Source organism: Ambystoma mexicanum, chromosome 7p (genome assembly GCF_040938575.1).
Source record: "Ambystoma mexicanum isolate Mex_15411 chromosome 7p, UKY_AmexF1_1, whole genome shotgun sequence".
Lineage (NCBI taxonomy): Eukaryota > Metazoa > Chordata > Amphibia > Caudata > Ambystomatidae > Ambystoma > Ambystoma mexicanum.
In genome coordinates this window covers 196733745-196756734 of record NC_090939.1, presented here as the reverse complement: position 1 = coordinate 196756734, position 22990 = coordinate 196733745, and positions in this window count along the sequence as shown.

Below are 22990 nucleotides of genomic sequence, written 5' to 3'. Positions count from 1 at the left end.
AAAACAGTAACAAAGATAGAGGTGATAGATGCTTTTGATGAACTGAAATTAGCAATCAGCACAGCACGCATTATAGGTATTCCTGAAAATAATGAACATATCATTTCTATTTTCTCATTCAACTGGAGTAGTGTTGACATCTGTCCTTGCACAAACAACTACTATGAGGCACAAACAACTAACATTTTACAGTGGGATCCAGTGATAAGAGGCCATTATCCATAGGAGCAGTTGTTGGCAGCCGCAGCCTTCATGATTGAGAAATCTGTCAGCATTACAATGGGCTGTGCAGTGACAATATATGTTGAGAATGCCCAGTTTCTATCCTCAATTAGCCCCAAAGCACATTGACTATACAGAGAGCCCCCAGTTATGACATAATTATATCAAACCCATCAAAGAAAATTGTCGGGTGCAGAATAGTGAACCAAGCCAGATTCATAGCAGAACCCACCAAGGATGGAGAAACCGTGCATGATTGCACTAAGTATACTGAATACTACGATGAGATACTACATGTTAAAGAAAATGCCCTATAGACCAGGACATGGGCCAAAGGTATACTGGGACAGCAGTAGTGAAAGCAAAACTGAATGGCAGCTCTGAGACAGTGGTAAGTGTTAGATTGCCATTGCATTTCTCAGCACAAGCAGCAGAATTGGCAGCGCTCATTTTGGCACTCAATGTACACGAAGATGGGATGGTAATGGTGCTCTCCCACTCCGCCTCTGTGATGTCAACAGTGCATGCAGGACTGTCATGTTGGAAGAGGCATGGCTTCTAACACAGAGTCGGCATGCAAGTGCAAATGGCGCCACTAATGGACAGGCTCATAAATCCACTTCAACTCCCATTGGCCATCACTGTGGTGAAATGCACAGCGCACACTAAAGGTGCACAATTTGATTTCACCTGGCAATGAGGCTGTTGATTTAGAAGCAAAAGAGCTGCACATTCTTCTAAAATATCCATATTTGAGACTGCACCAAATAAACACATATAGGCAATATGGCAATGAAGGAAGGATTCAATACACTGCTCATAGCTCAAATAACAGAACTACAGGGAAAGGTACCAGCAAAAGAGCACAAATTATACAAATATAAGGGATGCTCATTGTTCACCACAGATGCATTGTGGCAGCAGGACAGCACTGGGAAACCAGTCATGCACCTAGGGTTACTCAAAGTAGCAGTAGATAAATTATACCACCCAGCACATACATTGAGAGCGTGCCTTGCAGTGATGATTTTGGAGGACTCCTTTTGTTCATAACCTGGCCAAGCATGACGCAGATTTTATCAAAAACTTTCTAACGTGCCAGCAGTTGGACATACTCTGCGAACAGTAAGAGGAGCAATAGACCCCCCCGTGGGCCATTTCAGCATTTGCATATCGACTATGTAGATATGCTACACATTTGTAATGGCTAAAGATACATGTTAATAGTCATATGTCCCTTTTCTTGATGGATTAAAGCAGGTCCATGCACACATCCAGATGCAACATGTGCTCCGTACATGAGGTAGTTCCAAGATGGGGAGTGTGCAAAGTGCTTAGATCTGATAATGGGCCAAATTTAGTAAATTAAGTATTTGAGCAAATTACTCTCTTGTTGGGTATTAGACACACATATGCCTCTGCTTATCACTCACCGACAAGTTAATGGCATATGTAAATGCCTCAATGGCATCTTCAAGGAGCTAATTGGCAATCTAAAAGTGACCCTGAAAAAAAGCTGACCCGATTGCCTACCTCTAGCCCTATTTGCATTATGAAACCAGCCAGGATCTGACCATCACCTGACTCCACATGAGCTGATGACAGGACGCCATATGCACATACTCCTTGCTCCTCCCACTCGAGCTTGAATTGATGCACATAATGTTGCTAATGTATTGGGAACTGAAATGCATGATTATCTTGTTGCTATGACGTAGGCTATTAAATGTATGTCTCGACAGCTTCACGTGCGGCAAGAGGGGGTCGAAGAAGACTGATGAAGAAAATGAACATGGTGATCCAACAGTGGTACTTAAACCCCTAACTCTGTTCCCAGGTGGCACTGTTCTTTGTAGGAATTTCACATGCTGCTGGCACAAGCAACGGTTTGATGGCTCCTTTATTGTTGAAGCAGTCACCCCAAGTGCAGTGAAGCTGCACGGAAGAAGGGCCTGGTTGCACCTTGGTGATGTCCAGCTCTACAAAGGATAGACCCCCCTGCCAGACCATCCTGAACCTGAATGTGATTAAGAAATTAGAAGAGTCCAGATGAGATCAATGACGAGGATAATCCACAGCAAGAAGAATGAAAAGACATTGATCCTTCTATACACATAAACAAAGAATTAAGGGAACAAACTTGCAACTATATTTACAGGGTGTGGCACTTAAGGTGTGCACAGCAAGTAACCAATGCTTCCTATAACACACATATTTTTATGGTCTTATCTTATCCTCTTTCAGGAGTTTGGAATATTGGCTTTCCAGTTCTACTGTTTAATATTAAGGGCTATTTTGTTTTAAAGAAATGTTCTTACGATATTAACACAATTTTTCCTGTGAAGATTCTTTTTTAAGGAACTGAAAAAGAATTCACCTTGGGTGAAAAGAATGGGGTTGTTTGACCACATCGGATATTAGCTTTTTGGTATCTGCAAAAGGTAGACACACGGGCCATAATGCTCTTTGCAACATTTATTTTACATTTTGTAGCCTTTTTTTATTATTCTCATGGGGTTTAGAGAATGGGTCCTTTATGTATTCATTGTGTGATATAGTTTCAATACAAAAAAGAAAAGCAGATAAAACAGTAACACAGAAACTTTTCACACGTTAAAAGCTTGTACACCATAAGCCACAGCCATTAATAAAACATGGCCAATATGAAAATATGCAGACATATAAATGAATCCTTATGAAACAGAAAAAAACAATAAAACACACAAAAACACAATACACGTTATTCTCGATATTCTATCACAATTTACATATTTATATTCAACAAAGGATTATGAAAAAGGCAATGCCCACATTAAACACAGCATAAAATGTTTTGCAACAATTTCTAATAACCATAAAAACAGGAACCTCATTAATAATTTCATTATAAATACCTGTGATTCAGCAACAGAGTAAAAGTGCTGAGTGTAACTGATAGCAGCAGTTTTTCCTAACAATATAGCTAGCAGCAAGTAATATGCAAATACCAAATTGTCTTAGGGCAAGATACGGTTCACCTCAAAATCGAGAAGTAACAAAGAACAACCCTCCTTAATTGCCAAAGAAAGGAAAACAAATAATGTCATCATAGCTAGATCAAGAAGCAGCAAACACATTTTTAAGACTCTCAGCAATAATTTCCTACAGCTGACAATCTTTAAGCATAGGATTAAATTGAATAATAAATTCAATAAACCAATGAAAAGAAAAGTAGAACCAGCATTCAGTTCACATTAAAAATTGAAATAAGAATTCATAACACTCATCGATTACTTTGCAGAAAGGCACTCAGAGTCAGACAGATACCTAACAATGTATTTGAGATACAGCGGTCAAATTGTTTGTTTGTTTGTTTATTTTATTTCTATAGCGCTCCGGACCTAGGAGTATAGGGGTGCTTAGTACAAGGTTACAAGGCACAGTACATGGTAATAAACAGTGAAGCTATTGTGGGTACAAAATTAGAGGCACATGGCAACAGTCACTTACCAGAGTGACGTTTCTTTCGGCCGTGAACAAAACATGGAGACTGTGTACAAACTGCACCAAACACTCCTTAAAAAGGATTCACATCGGTACTACTTGTCTTACATAAAAATTCGATTGACAGATCTTGTCATAGCTATATATAACGTGACCTCTGGGTTTGTCAAAAGACGTTGCCACATCCAATGTCAAGAAGGAGTTCCTGATTTTACCATATGCTTACAAAATATGTCTAATTGTATTGCAGACACAGCCTTGCATTCATTCATTAGGTGTTTTAATGTATCATTGACAGGTTTACAGAAACAGCATGATCTCACATGTTTAGAAATGTTTGCTTTTGCTCACAGCACATTGTTAGTAGGGAACAAATTAAACTTCACACCAACAAGAATGTTTCTGCATTTCCTAGATAGGTGTTTATGTAGGTAGGGCTGAAAAATATTATATGGGTCAACATCAAATAGGAAATGGTCATAAATCCTGTAGCCAGCCAACATTCCTCTATTAATGATCCAATCATCCCCCTTCAGGAGACAATGTACTAGCGCAGACAGTGAGGATTCAACTTTTGCCAATATTTTTAGGCACACACCAACCCATGTAATAAGAGTCTTGCACGTGCAGTTGATCCACAAGCCCAACAAACAGGGTACCCTCTGGCGGCACTAATATTGATCTTAATAGTTGTAAACGTCACAATCCTATTCGTGCCTGAAGGGAAATAAGCCATAATTCATGTCTGATTGCCACCAAAGGGATACCCAATGGAAGGCCCAAGACCTTGTTCCAAATTCTGGATTCACGTCATGCCCAATCACATCCTGCATCAACTGTCTCAGTACCGTGGATAATGCTCAGTACTATTTTCTGGTTGTAAAGTATTATCACCGGCTTCAATGAAAAATGCCCATATCTCCTATCCAGCAGTCGCAGCTGAGCTGCAGAACTTGTCGAGCAATTTCTGATTACAGCATTGTGATCCCTGGAGACCCCCTATCAGAAATTCAAACCCCCAAATATTTGAAGGTCTTAATAACCCCCAGTTTTTGATGATCAATTATCCAATTGTTGGACCTTCTCTATAGGTTTGTCTTAGGGGATTCATAACCAAAATTTGCGATTTTGTAATATTGATTTCCAGGTCCATGGACCTAAAATATTTATTAACCACCTCCAGCGAGTGCTGCAGTCCAACCGCTGTGTAATCAAAAAGGACTAGGTTGTCTACAAAGAGGTGATAATGTATTTCAAGAGGTCCTAATTTAGGAGGTTTAGCATCCACGCCTCTTAGACAATCACCAAATTGGTCCTTTATAATGTGGTATGACCAGTGTATGGGAATGTAACCATGATAGATGAAATTGCAACTATACAAATACATGAACAAAGCACACAGATGAAGACTTATAAGAAAAGTGTTAGACAACCCAGAGTCCATGACCAAATATGCCGACAAATCTGTTCATGTTAGCAATAATGTGTGGTATCAGCACATGATTGGGGAGAGAGACATCTGGAGAGAGATGTTTTGTATGTTTCCTCATCCCTTATGCTGTGAGTGCATTCCAAACATTTGTAGCTACAGAGGTTCCTAAAAAGCAGGCCATTGTTTAACACACCTTTCTTTGTGTATGACTCAAGGGCAATTTCAGGGCATAACAGCCTCCATTGAGTGGGTGACAAAAGCCAAATCCCAGCGGGAAGAGAATTTCATAAAACAAAAGAAAAGGAATACTATGATAAAAGCTGAGACACAACACAAAGTAGTAAAATACTTTTGTGAAAGGAGGAGGGATAAAGATAGAAGACCACAAAATGCTGAAGTGTAATGATGCAGAAGGAAAGGAAATACCAGGATGCTGGAATATAGGACAATTACTGATAAAGGGAAACATACTGACAGCAGGAGGATGGGGGGAAGGGTTAATAGGGTGCAAGGCATTAGCACTTCTAGAACAGCCTCAAGAGGTTGTGCAAAATGTGAATAAAGAGTGTGTGGGGTATTGGCCTGAATATACCAAAGTTCTTACTTTGGTCAAAGATGACACAGGACCAGTACCCATAATACCATTAAAGAAAGCCACCCTGACTGTAAAATGTCAATAAAGTTGAATTACAAAAAAGAAAGAAAGCCACCACATGCTTTATAAATAATGGAACACTGCATGATGGAACAAACACAAAGTGTGAGCATGTTTTTGATGTACCAGGTATGAAAGTAGGCACAGCTGTGCTTGTGGGCCACTATTTGGCTTGTGGTTCAAAAGCTTATATACAATTGCCCCCAAATTGGGGAGTCATATGTTCCATAGTGCTAATAAATACACCAACTCTAGTAATACCCCAGAGTGAAGGAAAGATTGGTGATTTCCCCCAAATAGATGCAAACCTAAGGAGCAAAAGGATCTCTACCCTTAAACGCAGGAAAGGGAAAAATATTTTTCAGCAAAATCATAAGAGGCCTATTATGACATACCTGATGAGCATATATTGTTTGGTAGGACGGCAGTGTTCTTTACATTCTTATTTACTCCCAGTTTGCAGGCAGCCATGAACACAAAATGATTACACATACTCAGATGTGAGTTGTTGCAAAAGATCAATGCAACTATGAAAGGCTTTAAAGCCAGAAAGTTGAGCTGAGAGCCTTGCAGCTTTATACTCTCCAGAATAGGTATGTCCTTGATTTAATAACTGTCATAGAGGTTGGCGTGTGTGCATAAATTGGGCCTTCTTGCTGCACGTTCATATCTTCCAACGATGAAGAGAATGGAACACTTAAAGGGGCCATACACAACTCAAAAGACCTACATACAAAGATGGTGGAGGAGGGGGATGAACCTGAAAATGATGACTGGTTTAACTACCTTTTTTCCTGGATACCCTCCTGGCTTGCACATGCATTTAAGATATTAATTGCAATAGTAGTATTCATACTAATGGCCTTCTGTGTTTTGAGAATAGCAAGAAATGGTTGCAAAAAGGCTGCCAAAGGGTCAGTTGGAATGGAAATAGTGATACATGTGGATACTCATGTACCTGAGCAGACTCAAACTGATAATCTACCTCAAATCCACGTAAGAGAAAGCCCCATTGCCCCTCCAGGATCAAAATGTACTTATCCCCAAGACCTTCATAATTACATTGGATGATGGGTATACTGTGATTCCAATGGGGAGTGCTGCTATATGGATGGCCTAGAGTGTGGACAAACATATAAGATGTGCAGGCACCTTGAGGGGAATGACTAAGATATGAATCCCCAAAATACCTTATGCGGGCAGGGCAAAAGGAGGATATGGTCGAGGACTCGACCAAAGGGTGGAATGTTGAGAGACAGATGAATATGTTATCTGTAACTATGGCCCCTCCCCCGGCCCAATATCGTAAAGGTGAGAAACACTATTCTTTAAGGCAACCATACCGCTGTGGGATATATTGACCCACTCAACGCATTCCCCCACATAACTGTGCTGCATTGGTGCAAGAAACAGCAAAATGGCTGCGCTGACTCCTATGCGCGCCAGCATCTCAAAATTGCGTTTTTACAACCACCAGAAAAATGGCTGCACCACCCTGCCACACACATTTAAGGCGGGGGGAACAGAGTACACACTGTAGGAATGTGCCAGTGTGATCTGCAACATTTAACATGGAATTAAGTAAATAGCAGCATTGCCTTGCTGAAAAACCCCAAAATTCCCTTTTAAAATGAAACCTTTTCACTCTTTGTAAAAGCTGCATTGACGCTTATTCAATCCATTCATTTTGAAACCATTGTGATTAAAAAGGCCATGCCCAGGATCATCCATTGTGTCTCAGCAAAACCCGGCCTAATTCCTGAATGACATCCCCTGTCAAAAGTAACTTTGAAAAAGTAACCAAGAACTCTGCTTTTACTCGCACGGGAAAGCGCATGTATTTCCCCACAATGTATCAAACACCAGCTGTCTTCAAAAGAACTTTAACTATCTGAGCCTGGCCAGTTTCATATACCAGTGTTCAGATAAAACTCATGCATTCAAAGAAAAATGACTTCAGCTGCAAGGACATTGTGGAAATCTGAGTGAGCTGCCCAAAACCGAATTAAAGAAAGAAATGTCAGGCTGTACCCTGTGTAAAAGAAATGGCCCTTTGCAAAACTACAGAAAAAAAAATAGTCTGTTTAAAAAGTAAATTACTGAATGAAAGCTTGCATTACCTTGCAATGGGAAAGGTTTGTTGCTGTTGAGACTATATAACATGGATTATTCAATGCACTAGGCTTGTTTTAATTCTGGATTTAAGAGCATAAATGAAGGATTTTTAAAACCAGGGTGCTGGAGTTGCAAGTTGAAAAACAGGTTTTCTGCTTGGAGGAGGGCTCTCTCTCTCGGCAGCTCCTGGCAACTGCCTGATAATTACAGGGTTTGACAGACTTTCGTCTCTATTGAGCCCACGGACAATGAAGGTCCCAGGGCAAGGAAGTTGGAAGTGTGAAAGGGCAATAAAATCTACAATCAAGCTGAGACCCCCCATCCCGCTTTGCAGGAAATGGCAGGTGGTGTCAGCTGACAAGAAAATAAAATGGTCCAGCCCCTGCCATTTGCTTTTAAAGATTATTTCATGAAGGAACTTTAAAGACATTTAATTCTGCAGCAAGAATTAGTAAAAATGTGAAAAGTTTGTCGTTTTAAATCAAATTTTATGTTATTTCTGTTAAAACTTGGTAGAACTCATTACCGTATGGGGAACAGAAGTTATAAAATATGACAGATTACGGGGAAAGTATTAATGTTGCGAACATAAAAATTGGTACATGCATTCCTGGGGACAATTCGCATCTGTGTATAAAATTGGGGAATTTTAGGCCAAATCTTTCCTGTTTAAAATTACCAAAATGTATCAGAAAGGCGAAACGAGGTCCCACAGACATGAGGTTTGGATTGAAATGTGATGCACAAAATATGTAACCTTTGTTTCTGATTTACTATGAGGTTGCAACTGCATAAATATATGTGTTTGTGGCAAAATTTTTGGTTCCAGTAGCTAGGGGATGTTTCTAGATACTGTAAAATTCACCTCATAAACATGACATCCTTTTCCTGAAATCCAATCAGCGAAGAGCTAGGGGGCGACTTCTACCCTTGCCCAATCCTGTTATTAGAGGCCGGTGTAGTGAATCCTGCCCCTGTCATATATTGTGATGATGTCGCCTGGCATTATAAATAAGAGCCCCTGACAACACACAGGATGACACTGATTCCTGACTCTCTTCCTGAATTTCTGCGCGGCGTCCAGTTCCTGTTTCCTTCATCCTGTTTTGATCCTGATTCCAGATTTTCTTTGCAAAGTCAAGGCCTATGCATTGCTGGCCCCATTCCCAGCAAGGCCTCAATCCGAAACCTCTATTCTAAAATCCCATTACCCAAATTGTGAGAAGCTTCCTAAACCAGCTTCACTTGCCACCACTACATGTATGCATGCTGCAAACCTGCCAGCCCGCTGATCTGTAGTATCCAGTAACCAGAAGTGCCAGTCCAGTGCAGTCCGGTATCCAGTCCATGCCCGCTGATTTTGTCTGGCTCTCCTGTGTTAGACCAGATCCGTGTGGTGATCCAGAGCGCTGACTGTCCAAAATCCAAACTAAAAGTAGACTGTGAGTATCAATAGGAACCATAGAAAACCATAGCATACCTTGCCTTGCCTTGTCCTATCCGAATCTCTAAACCATCCTATCCTTACCTTAATAACTTGTAACATTGTCAGAATCCTTATTGCAACCCTGTCATTGATTTCTAGTGCAAGCGCAATCTATTTAGTAATTCTTGTAATATAAATCCTAAACTATCAATCCTATTTCGAGTGATTGGACTGGTTCCGCCAGGGCGGGCGCTGTTGAACTAGGGTTGAACTCATGAATCAACTCTGGAGCTTACTGTGTCCCTCTTTGGTATTCTAGCCTGAATGCTTTAGTATAGAGTAAAACTGTTCTTGTCCAAACTGAATTACTTTTCTGTTTCCACTACCCGAGTTTTCTAAAAACGCCTCTTATTCTACATTACATATCTCCCTCAGTTTAATAGCTAGAGGCTTCATTTTGCCTCCTGATTGTAACTAAGATCTATAGCTACACCCCAACCAAAAAACCGCAATCCACTCCAAATCAATGAATTTCACCCGTTTTTATCAAAAACTGTTTGGTTAATTTCAGGCGGGAATTAGCATTTTTGCAAAGTTTTACATGTGTTATTGTTACTATCAATTGTTTTAAAACTTCCATTCATTTTCAAATTGTATGCTCTTGCTCAATCTATTGCTTATGATTGCTTGTAACTTTCCAGTGTGGCTCCCATAGAGAATTGTACTTCTTTAAGGATCTTTGCACACATCTATTGTTTTATTCAGCCATTTCCGAGTGTCATTTTAACATTGCAAGGGTTTCAAATCTGTTTTTTCGCTCTTGTTTGGGGAGAGGTTGGATTTGAATTTTGTTCCTTATTCCTCATTCTTGATGACCTGCTGCTTCCTTATATCTATTTAGAATTGATTATTTGTGGGTTGAGACATATTGCAGGGGGAAATCCTAACCTGAGTGCTATATTTCCAAAAATTCAAAAGTATCTCTGTTCTCTGGTGTTTTCTATCTGTGTTGCCAAAGGATTAATTTAAGTGCATTGTTCACATTCCTATTTGTTATTGTCACCCCATTGGTGATTGCTGCCCCATATATTAAAAAGTGTATGATTTTCTTGAATTTCTAAATAAATAAATAAATATTGCCTTTACCAACCAGCCTGGTTCCTGGCCCATAGTGACCCGGGGTATTTGAATAAGGGATGTGATATGAGTGGTGTATCTCCAAAATATTGAACCTATATATATAACAAAATAGGCATTTCAGTTCTGCGTGCATACTAGGCTGAGACCAGGGTGTATCGCCTAATTGAAATTCTTAATACCGCCCTTATGACAGGCGGGTTCAGCAAGGGATGAATACGATGCAAGCTAAATATGGCGAGAATAACTAAAAACTGATCATAGAATCATGCATAAGCATCCATTAGACATGAAGGACATATGAACTCACCATGACGAAAACACACAAAGTCAAATATGCAACCATGTCATAAGCAAGAATATTAACATTGCAACCATAAAGACATGAATAATACTGATGTAAGCAATGTATAAGCTGAATGCAACATGACCGACACATGAGTATAGCTCACTAACATAGAAATGCCACAGTATTGGACAGCCATCCTTTCTAAAATAGAAAGTAAATGAAAGGTCTCAAGGCTTCACGAGAATTCCAAACGCTCAGATAACAAAATGAAGATCCTTGGAGAGAGTAGACAGTAGCGTGTAGGTTACAAAGAAATTAGGAAGGGCCCAAGCACCACAGAGAAGGCACGAGATAAGTGCTCCCAGGACACAAATGGAATATTCCCAAATTAATTAAAGCCTGGAAAAATACAACTGACCATTGTGAGCCAGTCGCAGGGTAATTATAAGTCAGAAGAAGAATTAGCTCAAGAGAGTCCCTTGAGGTAGAGAACACAATATCAGCTTTATATTAGCTAAAACTTTCATAAATGCATGCTGAATTAAATCCAAACGCGGTCCTTTCACATGTGACCCATAATTGAAGAATACTGTCTATTCATTAGCAAAAAGCACAGATAGGACACCTGCCACACTCCTTATGCATATTCCCAGACAGGAGACATCGCACAAGGTTAACTACAAAGGTGATAACCCTGGCTCATGACCTAGAGATGAGGGAAAGTGTTTTCTTGAATTGATTACAGGCAGCCCGGGGACCTCTGTTCCCTTACTCCCATTTGGCTCATGTCTTGATGACCTGTCAGTTGTCCAAGGTTGGTCAGTTTAATGCCAACCAATCAAAGACCTTGATGACAAGCCGTCCAAAATGTGTTGCGCCAACCAATGCAATATCGCAATACTTATGTTTTTTTGCTGTTATCAATTTAGAGGTGGTCTTAGGAGGAGCCATCAAGTAGAAGTTTAACCCATATAGAAAATGTATATAGCCAATTCTCTTAACCAATCCCCTCATCCTGTAGGTTCTGTTTTATGATGTAATCACTCTGGTGTGTTTTTTGTATGAAAAATATTGTTTTGTATGAGTGCTCTGAAAGCTACGACCCTGTTGCTTGTTTGCTGTCCCCACTTTATTCTGTATATTAATGAAGCTGGGTTTTGCCTTTCACCTTGACTATTTCCGTTTTGGAGTCTATATTTTTTTTCTGCTTCCTCCTCCTCTGCAGAATATTGGGGTTCCCCTAGGCGGTCTTATCAAACCTATCGATTCTAGCCGAATGTATGAAGGGCTAGAATCAGTCTTGCAATCTGACAGCTCATGGGACATCGCTCACTTACTATAAAAGCATGTTTTAATACCGTGTTTGTTGCTACCAGAGATCGTTATTTTACAGCACTCTAAATATGTTATGATTTCTTTCTTAAATGGTATTCAATTTAGCAGCCCAAAACGATACACAAAAAAATATGCACTGAGCTGGTTGCATTCAGGGGTGGACTGGGCACCAAAAGAGGGCCTGGAAATAATTTTCAAAGTGGACCCATATATCACATTTTCAGCAAGCCCAAACCTTGTCCTATGTGAAAATATGAAAATACCACACAAAAGAGGCCCAGGGTGCAGAGGTCTACCGGGAAATCTCTAGAGTTCCCTGTAGGCCAGTACACCCCTGGTCGCATTTGAGCAAAGAGCAGGGTAAAGCTTCACTTTCTGCCTTCTTAAAACGCACCAGCGTCTTAAATCCACGTGTGGCCCTGTCAATACCGTGTCTTGACTTGCCTGCCAGCCTGCTACCTCGCACGCTGACAGCGTCGTGTAACCGTTAAACGGCTATTGCTTTCAGAGCACATCTCTTTCGCGCGCTGCTCGATTGATATATGGAGCAGCCATTTTCTGATGCTGCCGCTGCAGCTTTGCGGCGCTATTGACTTTTGTAAGTAATTATAGCAGAACATAACTTTTTTTCCAGAAAAATGCTTAGTGTCCATTTCACAATGGACACAATTATTGGACTCACACGGGGACAGGGATGCCAGTAATGGCTAATGTGATATAAGAACACTGCCCAGTTACGAAATGTATACTATATATTTGTATTTATTTGGATATGGAAGAGAGTTTCAACAAGAAGCACTGTAGCTGATCATATAGGGCTGACAGGGCAATCCCATGCACGGGTGCCTTAAATTGGCAGATGTGATGCAGTCACCTATATGTTGTGAGGTGCCTATGCTGTCCTGTCCCTGCTGCTCATCTATGCATGCTGTGAGAATGTTGGTGCTAGGAGTGATTGGCACTTCAGTGGAATGTTGGCGAGTGTTCTGAGAGTGTCAGTTGTGCCTGAGCTAGAGGTTGGCGTGGGTGGTCTGAACTATGGCTCTCTGCCATGTACCTAGCTTAAGCGAAACAGATACCCTGCAACTGTAAACATGTAAATAAGGTTCCATGTTATTTCACCGTGGGATGTTTTAATGAAAAAAACTCATAGAATATTTTTACTTTTATTTTTGGGCCCCTCGCACCCATCCCCTTTAATTTTGTAGCTATTCCCGAACACCCACACCGCATATATATATTTTTCTAACCCCCCCCCTAAAAATTTCGATTTGTTTTTTCTTTAAAAACTCAGCTGTAAAAAACCATGCGAAAAAGCATTCCGCAATGAAAGGACTTTGTACCGTAAATAAAGCCTACCTGTTTTTTTTTACATCAAGTGGCTCACAGCTGGTCTCTCTCTGGACTCCATTCCTGCCCACCAGGTCACAACACTATACCATAACCAAGTCTGGTGCACGGCCATACAGTTGCACACCTGCATGCTACTGGATTAAGAATCTAGTGCATATGTTATCGTTAGCGGTATGTACACCTATGCACAGGTGAAAGGGGAGGAGCGGTGGGCGAGCGGGGGGAGGAGCCTTTTCTGGGCTTTCTTGGAGAGAGATAAAGTGGGGATGGGGTAGCAAGTTCATGTGGTGGGGAGAGAGTAGGGTGAAGGTTCAAAAGCCAGCCTTAGCGCTGGGATGAGGGGTTGAGCAGGAGTTGAGTATTGAAGAGAGTCTGGGGCTGACTAAGGAGGGGTAGAGTTAGCCAGGCCCGGAGGGAAGCCCATGCATTCATTTACAGGCCATACCTCTGAATTTTAACTGGGAGCGGTTTCCCATGCATGGACAGCCAACTCGTTTTAGGAAAACGCACAGTGGTGGGTGAGGATCGGAGGCGGGGGGATTGAAGAGGGTGGGGTTAAGAAAAATCAGTACCTTGTCCGGTGGGTGTGAAGGAGTAGAGAGGAAGTTCGATGAGGAAGCAGGAGCAGTAGCAGGTCTGGTGAAAGCAAGGGTAGAAATACGAGTTTTAGTGAAACAAAAGGTGCGAATGGGGCAGTATTTTAAGATGTTGAGGATGCTTCACTTGGGAGTTGTTCTGGAAGAGAAAAAACATTTTTGAAGTTTCGGGTTACTTTTAAAAAGAACATCCTGATTTTGAGCCATTGGGGGATGTTGTGAGGGTGTCGGGGGCAAGGATAGTGTGGAAGAGTGAGGAATCAGAGGCCGGGCAGTAAAACAGCTCAGTGTTGGCAGACATAAGCTCCAGGCAGCGAATCGCCATCCAGTGGTGTATTAGAGTCAGGCAATCAGTGATGTGGGAAGAAGGTGCTGGTGTGGTGGACGGGGGGAGGGAGCAGAGGGAAAAGATTTGAGTTTCACTGGCAAAGAGATGACTTAAGAATCCAAAGGAGGACTTGCTCCTTGAATGCCTCTTTATTAGCTCAGGAGGACTAATTCCTTCATCACCCACTGCTAAAAAGTATCACCACATAATGGAATAATGTTCTGTGCATCATGCAATGTGCACAGCAATACTCTGCACGGGCCATGCTGGAAATAGACCAAATGGACACTAAGCCCTGCTTTTACTGTGCTTTCCGCCACCGTTGCTGCTGCTTCTCCGCCCGGATGCCCTCTTTTTACCAAATGTAAAGGCGCTCAATCCTTCGAGCCAAGAAAGATGAACACTTGGAATTCAGCCTGCGGTCTGTGGTGTCAACACCGATCACAGCAGGAAGTGGCAACTTCACCAACAAGGCCCCTCGTGCTCTGTAATCCCTAGCTGTGAACACATGTGGTACTTGAAATACAGCCTTATTCTAGAGCCCACCTGCTTATGGGACATGAAGTGCTTACGCTCACCAAAAAGCCTGCAAGTTTACATCCACCCAAAAGGTTGAGATGGAAATGTTAGAATTCCCCATAATGGTAAAAGAACACGTGTCCCATCTGGGAAGGATGCCCTAGTGTCTCCCTCGGTTGTGCAGAGGGACTCCAATAAGGGGTTACATTTTGCCTATTTGAGATGGACTGGGTATAGCCCACTTTGGAATGTAATCGAGGAAAGGAGCAATGCTTACACTTACAGTATTGAAATAATACACGGAAAACAGCAATGTTTACACTTGGTACAGTATTGGCATAATACGCGGAAAAGAGCAATGTTTACACTTGGTACAAAAGCGGAATAATACGCGGAAAAGAGCAATGTTTACACTTGGTACAAAAGCGGAATAATACGCGGAAAGGAGCAATGTTTACACATGGTACAGTAGCGGAATAATACGCGGAAAGGAGCAATGTTTACACATGGTACAGTAGCGGAATAATACGCTACTGTACCAAATCCATTATCACCCTTCAATAGGAATGGACTTTTTAGTTAAAGTAACATTTCGATATTGATGAAAGTTCGTGTCTTTGACCGCCACCAGCGGTGTACTTTTAAAGGTGTACTTTTAAAGGCGAAGTGCCAACAAATATCAGGACTGTATTTGAGTCAAGTCCAAAAGTGCTGCGTGAGTGCCGCAGTCGGGGATTGTGTAAAGCAGATTATCTTCAGGGGTATGTAAGAAGTATGACCATGAGTTCTCCTTACCCTTATCTCTGAACATAGGTGGTGCAAATGCTCTGTTTATATGTAGAATATTGCTCATAAGTGAGACCTTTAAGAGCTTATTACAACTGGTTTTCAGTGTTTGTTGAAAGATGACAAAGCCAACTTGGACTCAAAATTCCTAAGAAGTGTACACTTTTGGATAGTTGGGTTGGCTTTTTACTCCCAGTAGAGCATTCATCCAATCAGGGTTTTGTCTGACCCTTCTACAATAGGGTCTGGCACATCCTGATTGGATGAGAACTACTGCTGTTCCATTTATAATACTACCTCTGGCTCCTCCTCCCCCCCCGGACCCTTACTTGTAAATAAAAATGCACATCTCTACCAAGAATCCATGGCTGCTGAATTAGGCTATTTCCAGCACTTTGGGCTATTATATCTGACTGCCATGCTATGTTTGGGTTCATTTTCACCTTAGAGAAGATAGCCCTCATTATTTTACCTCTACTCATGCTTTGAATGTCATGTTTAAACGTGCGAAGTTGTACCACCCGTGTCCTATCCAGGGTCATCTTGCTGTTGGGGTGGATTTGACCGTTTTTTGGGTGCGCTTGGGCTTTAAATGGTTTCCATTTCTAACAACCCTGTAAGTCATTATTCTGAGACGGGGCGGGGAGAGAGAGAGAGAGAGAGCGAGAGAGAGAGTGTCCCATCGTAGTGCTCTCCTACTGTACGACTCCTGCACGTACAGCGATGCCTAGGAAAGAAAATGGCCACTTGGCATCTTTGCGTAGTTGCATATGGTTTGGGGCTGTTTCTTGGAGCAGGCGTAGAGTGCATCGAGGGCGGGAAGAGGCATTGCAGAAGCAGGTGTGAATATGCACCGTTGGGATGATGGTGTTACCTGAGTGATGCCATGTTCGGGCAGCAGCAGAGGACAGAAATCTGCGCTGCCCTCTCCATACCAATACCTTTCTTTAGAACCTCTTTGTCAGTCGAAATGTACCTTACCTTGGATGGGAGCCCTGTTCCCCTGTGCAAACTGTGATTATTAGCCCTCCAGGAAGAAACCTGCCATGGCTGAGAACTGAGTTGGCACTAAAAAGCCAGATGGGACATATAATGGCAGCAAAAGGCAAGTAAGATGAACGAGAAAGCAAAGTGCAAAGGGGAGGAGGGCAGCCAGGTGTTGAGGACAGGCGGATGGTAGTGAGAGAAAGAAAAGGGAAAGATAGAAAGGATGAGGTTAGAGACCGTGGTGTGTTCAGGGAATGGCCTGGGGTGGCAGGTGCTACCGCTGGAATCTGATTGGCCACCCCAGGTACCACCCTATTATCCTAATCTATGATCATTATGTGTGTGCGTGCTCGCACTTCATGCCACCCCTGCCTAAGTCAGTGCCCCACTTGGGCCCCCCCAGGGCTTTACGTGAACCGGGGCCAAGTCCTGACAGTCTCCAAAAAGTGCCTCCGAGCCAGGGCCCTGCCAGGCCCCAGCCCTGACTAGCCCCAGCCACACCGACTCTTCAGGCAGCCTGTGTAACCGAAGCGTTGCATGGTTACACCGGCTGCCTGCAGGCGTCAGCACTTCGGAATTAGAAAAAGGCGTCCCTATTTCTTTTTTTCTAACCCAAAGTACTGACACCTCCAGACAGCCTGTGGACCCGTGGCTTTGGCTACACGGGCTGCCTGATGACTCTTTACTCAGAAACAGGAGGAGGGCTAGAGGGACCAGCTCTCCTATTGTTTCTGAGTAAAGAGTCATCACACAGCATGAAAGCCCATTAACCACGTAGTTACTCAGAAACAATAGGTGAGCCTGGCCCTCCAGTAAAGAGGCAGCAGCATACTGACCTTTCACTCAAGTTTCCCATGGTTTTTAACCACCCGGCTCCTTGAATGAAAGGGCTGCCTGCTGCATCTGAGAGGCGGGGCGCACCAGTGTCACATCTTCGGTGTGCCCAGCCCCCCTTTTCTGTGCTGGGGTACCAAAGGTAAAAAGGCTAGTTGGCCCCAACACCCCTACTTACACCATCCCCCACCTTCCGCCTTAGGTGAGGGGGGCTCTCGTTAGGGGCGTTGCCTAAATACACATACATAGGCCACACCCCCTAATGAGAGCCCCCTGAATTTAGTATCCCACTTAAAGCACTGGCCACCCCAGTCAAAAGAGTCTGGACACACCACTGTTTAGCGAAGAGGTGGAAAGGCAAAATTCTGAGCTGAAGAAGCAAATCAGGGAAGGAACCCCACAGTAGGAGGTAACCCTGGCCTGGGTTTGGGGTGCCAGGCGGGGGTCCACATGTTTTTGACCTCGATGCAGCTCTCTAGCTTTCAACCACTGTAAATCAGACACGCGCCTGCCAGGTGGGGTGATGAATGCACTTGGTACTTACCGCAGTATTTACGGGCAGGAGTGGAAGTGGGAAAAAGGAACTACTGGCTCTCTGGCTGCATCCAAAAAGGCGGGAGTGGGATGGCCGGTCAGATGGCCGGGAGGGCAGGGGGTAATGGGGTCTCAAGTTGGGGGGGGGTGTAAGCAGGATCACAAACCTTGGCTCAAATTGTTGGATTTCAAGGTCTACAGTAATGTCTTATAGAGTTGCACAAATGGCATAATAAAGCCACATGACATCATGTAAATCCTTATAGCAAAATGTTAAGCCAAAAGAATATCATTGTGGCTTTAATTTTCACACCTTGAATGGTAAACTATAAGTCCCAGAATGCAAGATAATGCCAAGCTGAAACGTTTAGTTACCCCACGGTACTTTCAGTGATTTACGACAGGAAATAAAAGAAGCTGTGTAATAAACACAGAGAGATATGCAGATTCGTTGTCACAAACTTCCAGCTCGTTGTTATTCATGATGGTGTTTGTGTCTGCCTCACTGTGACTTGGGAAACTGGCAGTGCTTGAATGTCCGGCCTGAGCCGATTCTATATTTGGCTGAGGAGAAAGACAAAGCGCCGAGGATGCGTTTCTTCAGCCTTTGAACTAAAGGTAGGCTCTGTAGAAATTACAAGAACTAGTGGTACGGCGTACCAATGATTTATATCACACTTCCATCTCTGCGTAGGAGGTGGAGTAGGTTCATCTTTACCTTAATACAAGTCACCGCAGGCCTCTGCCCTCTGCCCTCTGCCACTGACTTTGTCCCAGAAGCTGGCAGCGGTGCAAAGCTCCTCTCCCTTCCCGCGAGAAGGAGCCCTCAGATATGAGTTGAGTCATTAAGTACTGTGTCAACGTCAAATTGAAGGGGGACATAGCGTCAGTGCCTCCATTATAACCAGGCCAGGACACATCACAATATTACCCAAGCACTCGATCTTCTAGGAGACTGGCAGGCTGCAGTATTGGGAAATACATCTTTACAAACAAATCAATTGCACGAGGCTGCCTTCTTTCCTCCTTTCGGTAAAGAGGATTTCTGCAGGTGGGATTCTGTCAGCAGTGGAGCGATTGCTGTCGAGGCTGACGGTGGGCAACATCTGTTTCCACTAATTGGCATCATACGTGCCCAGTGACCTCTCCAGGGGTCATATTTAGGAAGGGGCACACAGGGGGCAACATGAAAAAGTAGGAGAGCCATCTAAAATGGCAGCGACAACAATACACGTGTGTTTATGTTTATACACATAATACATACAAAGAAATGCATGGCCATGCAAATGAAATTCGTACATATCTCATGGACGCGAAGAAACAGATGTGACTTTAATGTCTGAAGATGAAAAGACTCGTTGATTTTTAGAACATATTGCCATTAAAGTAATGCACAGTGCAGCTATTTGATTTCGCAATAATGTCAAAGTATAAAACTTTCTTCTCCACTCACTAGACAGGTTCAACCACTTGGTAACATGAAGGACATGGTTTGCTGAGTTATATGGCAAGCTATATACTTTAATACACATGGCAGTGCAATGAATTCCAATGGCGGCTGGAGAACAAGAGGGGCTTGGGGGGGGGGTTCTCCCCCCGAGAATATTTTTAAAATAATGGGTGAAAATGGTGCATTTTAGAGCACACATTTTAGAGAAATTGGTTAAAAAGCTGAACAGTTTGTAATTGGTTTTGCATGGTAACTAATGAAAAAAATCCAATAGATGCAAGTCACCAACAGTGCACAGGAGCATTTCCCCAACACATTTTCATGATGCCTTTTCCCACAATATGTGCCAGTATAAAACATTTTCACACTGGCTGTGCCCATACATTTCATGCTGACTGCAAAATTATACCCTATTATTCCCATATAAGACCATACTCATGTGTGCATTGTGCATAATGCCAGTAATGATACTATAAAAAATACATAAATGTTTGTTCTGCAAATATATGGCAGTATCCTCATGTCAGTTCAAAGTCCTAACACCTAGCACTCCTGTCCTAATACTGTTTCTGCAACAAAGGTTTTTTTAAAATGCCTTTGTTGTACAAACCTCCTACCCCCACTCGCCAAAATCATCTCGGACCAGCACCAACATGCATACATACAGCAAGCACTTGATGTCTCATTCACAGTCACGAGCACCCATCATGCACTAACTCATAACACAAGCATACACGCATCCATATGCATATTTAAATAATACATAAACATACAAACACACACATTTACACAACATACACACACAACATACACCCAGCAAGCACCCTTTCGTTCACACAAGCACTCATCATGCACTCACTCATAACGCAAGCACACACGCATCCATACACATATTTAAATAATAAACATTCAAAAACACACATTTACACAACATACACACAGCAAGCACTCTGTATCATTCGCCAAACATCCATCATGCACTCACTCTAAACACAAGCATATACACATCCATACACATATTTAAATAATAAACATACAAACACACACATTTACACACCATACAAACCAATCACTCTCTGGGACTCATTACAAGTCCGGCGGTAGCTGTGCCGGAAAAACCGGCAGGCTGCCACTGGACCTGAAATACCAATACGCCCCCGTGATTGCCGGAATCACCGGGGCATTACAACCCGGTGAACCGGTAATTCTGGAGGCAGAATTTCATAAATCCCCATTCCCATGGAGTCCAAGAGGACCTATGAAAAAATCCAATAGAACAATGCAGGATTTTTTGACAGACTCTGACATAATGAATCTATCACAACATTGGGAAAAAAATCACACAGAAATAAAGGAAGATGACATAAGAATCCACAGAAAAACCGAACTGAATATCCAAAAAAAAAAGATGTTGGAGAAGCAAAAAAACCTAGAAAAGAGAATGAACAACTCGATAATGAACATCGTACCTTGACAGAGACGAAAAAGGGGGATGTCGACCAGAGAAACCGAGGATATCTGAAAGAGGACCATCAGACAGTTCCAAGTACTAGGTCAACATTCAGAAGTAGTCCCGGGCACCAGAATTCAACAAGAGAAGTGGAGAATAGGGATTCCAAAAGGAACAAAGAGACCCGCCTATTCAAGCTAGAGCAATTAGATTAAAAAAAAGAATATCTAATATTAAATCGACCAATAGTATTGCAGATAATGAAGAGAGCCAAATCATTAAGGTATATAAGAACTGAAGATATCAAGTTAGTGGAGCCATACCACAGCGATAAAAGAGCCAAAGCTTATCTGCATGTAAAAACAGTGGGAATCTCACACATTGAGCTGTCGGCATTTAAAGAAATAGACCAGATGGCTTGACTGAAATGAAAAAGTGTGAAAGAATTGAGCGAGACACAGAAAAGAAACGTCCGAGAAAGTTCGAAACTCACTACCAATCAAAAACTGAGGACCTATATAGTCACAATCAATGGAAAATTCCAAAGGCTGATGAAGTGACATGGGGAAAGACCCCCCACGGGCAAAGAACTGGAAAACGTCAAAGTGATTGGAACCAGAATGATGAAGATGAAAATATCAGGTGAAGGTACGACTCAGAAAGAAACCATCCCACTCAGGGTAACCGACCAGTAAGATTTCAAAGAAAGGAAGACGCGGAACCCCTGCCTAGAAGTGATCTCACTTCGAAAGCCTTTGAGGCAAAAAACAATGCAAAGGTATCTGATTCAACTCAACTGAAGGGGCCTTGGAACTGGTTTACATCGACCTGGATTAAGAAAAGCAACAAATAGCAGCGACCAGGGCCGGCCCTCAATAAATCCACCATTGCAACAAGTGGAGAGGAGCGGCCCGACACGGATAAAATCAATCTGGGATCCTGGAACACGAGAGGCCATGCGCATCTAACGATTATGGGAGATGTGAACTTAGGCCTATACGATATACTCTGCCTGCAAGAGACATGGCTGATGGACAAACCCTGGCTCGACGGATTCTCTGTGAAAATGTGACCCGCGGTCAAAGGCCTCCTAGGAAGACCGTCGTCGGGCTTATTAACTGAAATTAAATTAGGCCACAGCCTGGCAGAACCCCAGAAGTGGAAAGAAACCTATGAAATGCTGGTGATCTTGACAACATGGTCTCAATGCAACTCGAAGAACCGAGGAGGTCGGTTGAATCTTCTAGCAATAATAAACTGCTACTGGAATCCACAACGCATGACCACAAAAACATTCTGCTCAAATATGGGTGCAAATATTGACCAACTATACGAAGATTTTGAGGAGATTGAAATCATCATATGTGGAGATTTCAACGCGAACTGTAATGAAGAACAACAGGCGCATCCAGCCACCAACCAATGCCACGAGCCAACAGAGGCACCATGGAACGTGGGAAAGCATGGATGGAACTTATCAGCTCAAGAAACATCCAAAATATAGTCTCACTCTTTCCGAGCCAAATCAACATCCCTACCTGGGAACGGTGTTCCTCTAAAGCGACATTACACTATATATTCATTACAGCTGGTCTAATACCCAGTATTGTGACTTTGAAAGTCCTAAGAACTAACAACAGCGACCACAATTTACTGTCTTGTAGCTGGCAAGGAAGGAGACCCGTGAAAGCAACCTATCTCGCCGCCACAGAAGTAAACTGCCAACAAACACGATTACATTTAACAGAAGCAGACATCCAGAAATCAAAATGTCCTGGCACCAGAAAATCCTATACAACCGGGTAATCATGGCAGATGAAAGACCCAACTACCTTCCGTTACTACTGGCTTTCCAAAAGCCATCTACGGGAAGACGATTGGGACAAGACCATCCAAAACATGCATATAACAAAGCTTTGGTGGAGCAAAGAAAAGTGGGGCGACAATTAAGAAGAAGGGCAAAGAAAACTAATGACAAAGAAGACTGGGCAATTTGGCATTTAGAAAGAAAAAGTATGATGGCTGGCTGAAACAACAAAGAGCAGCACAATATCAACAA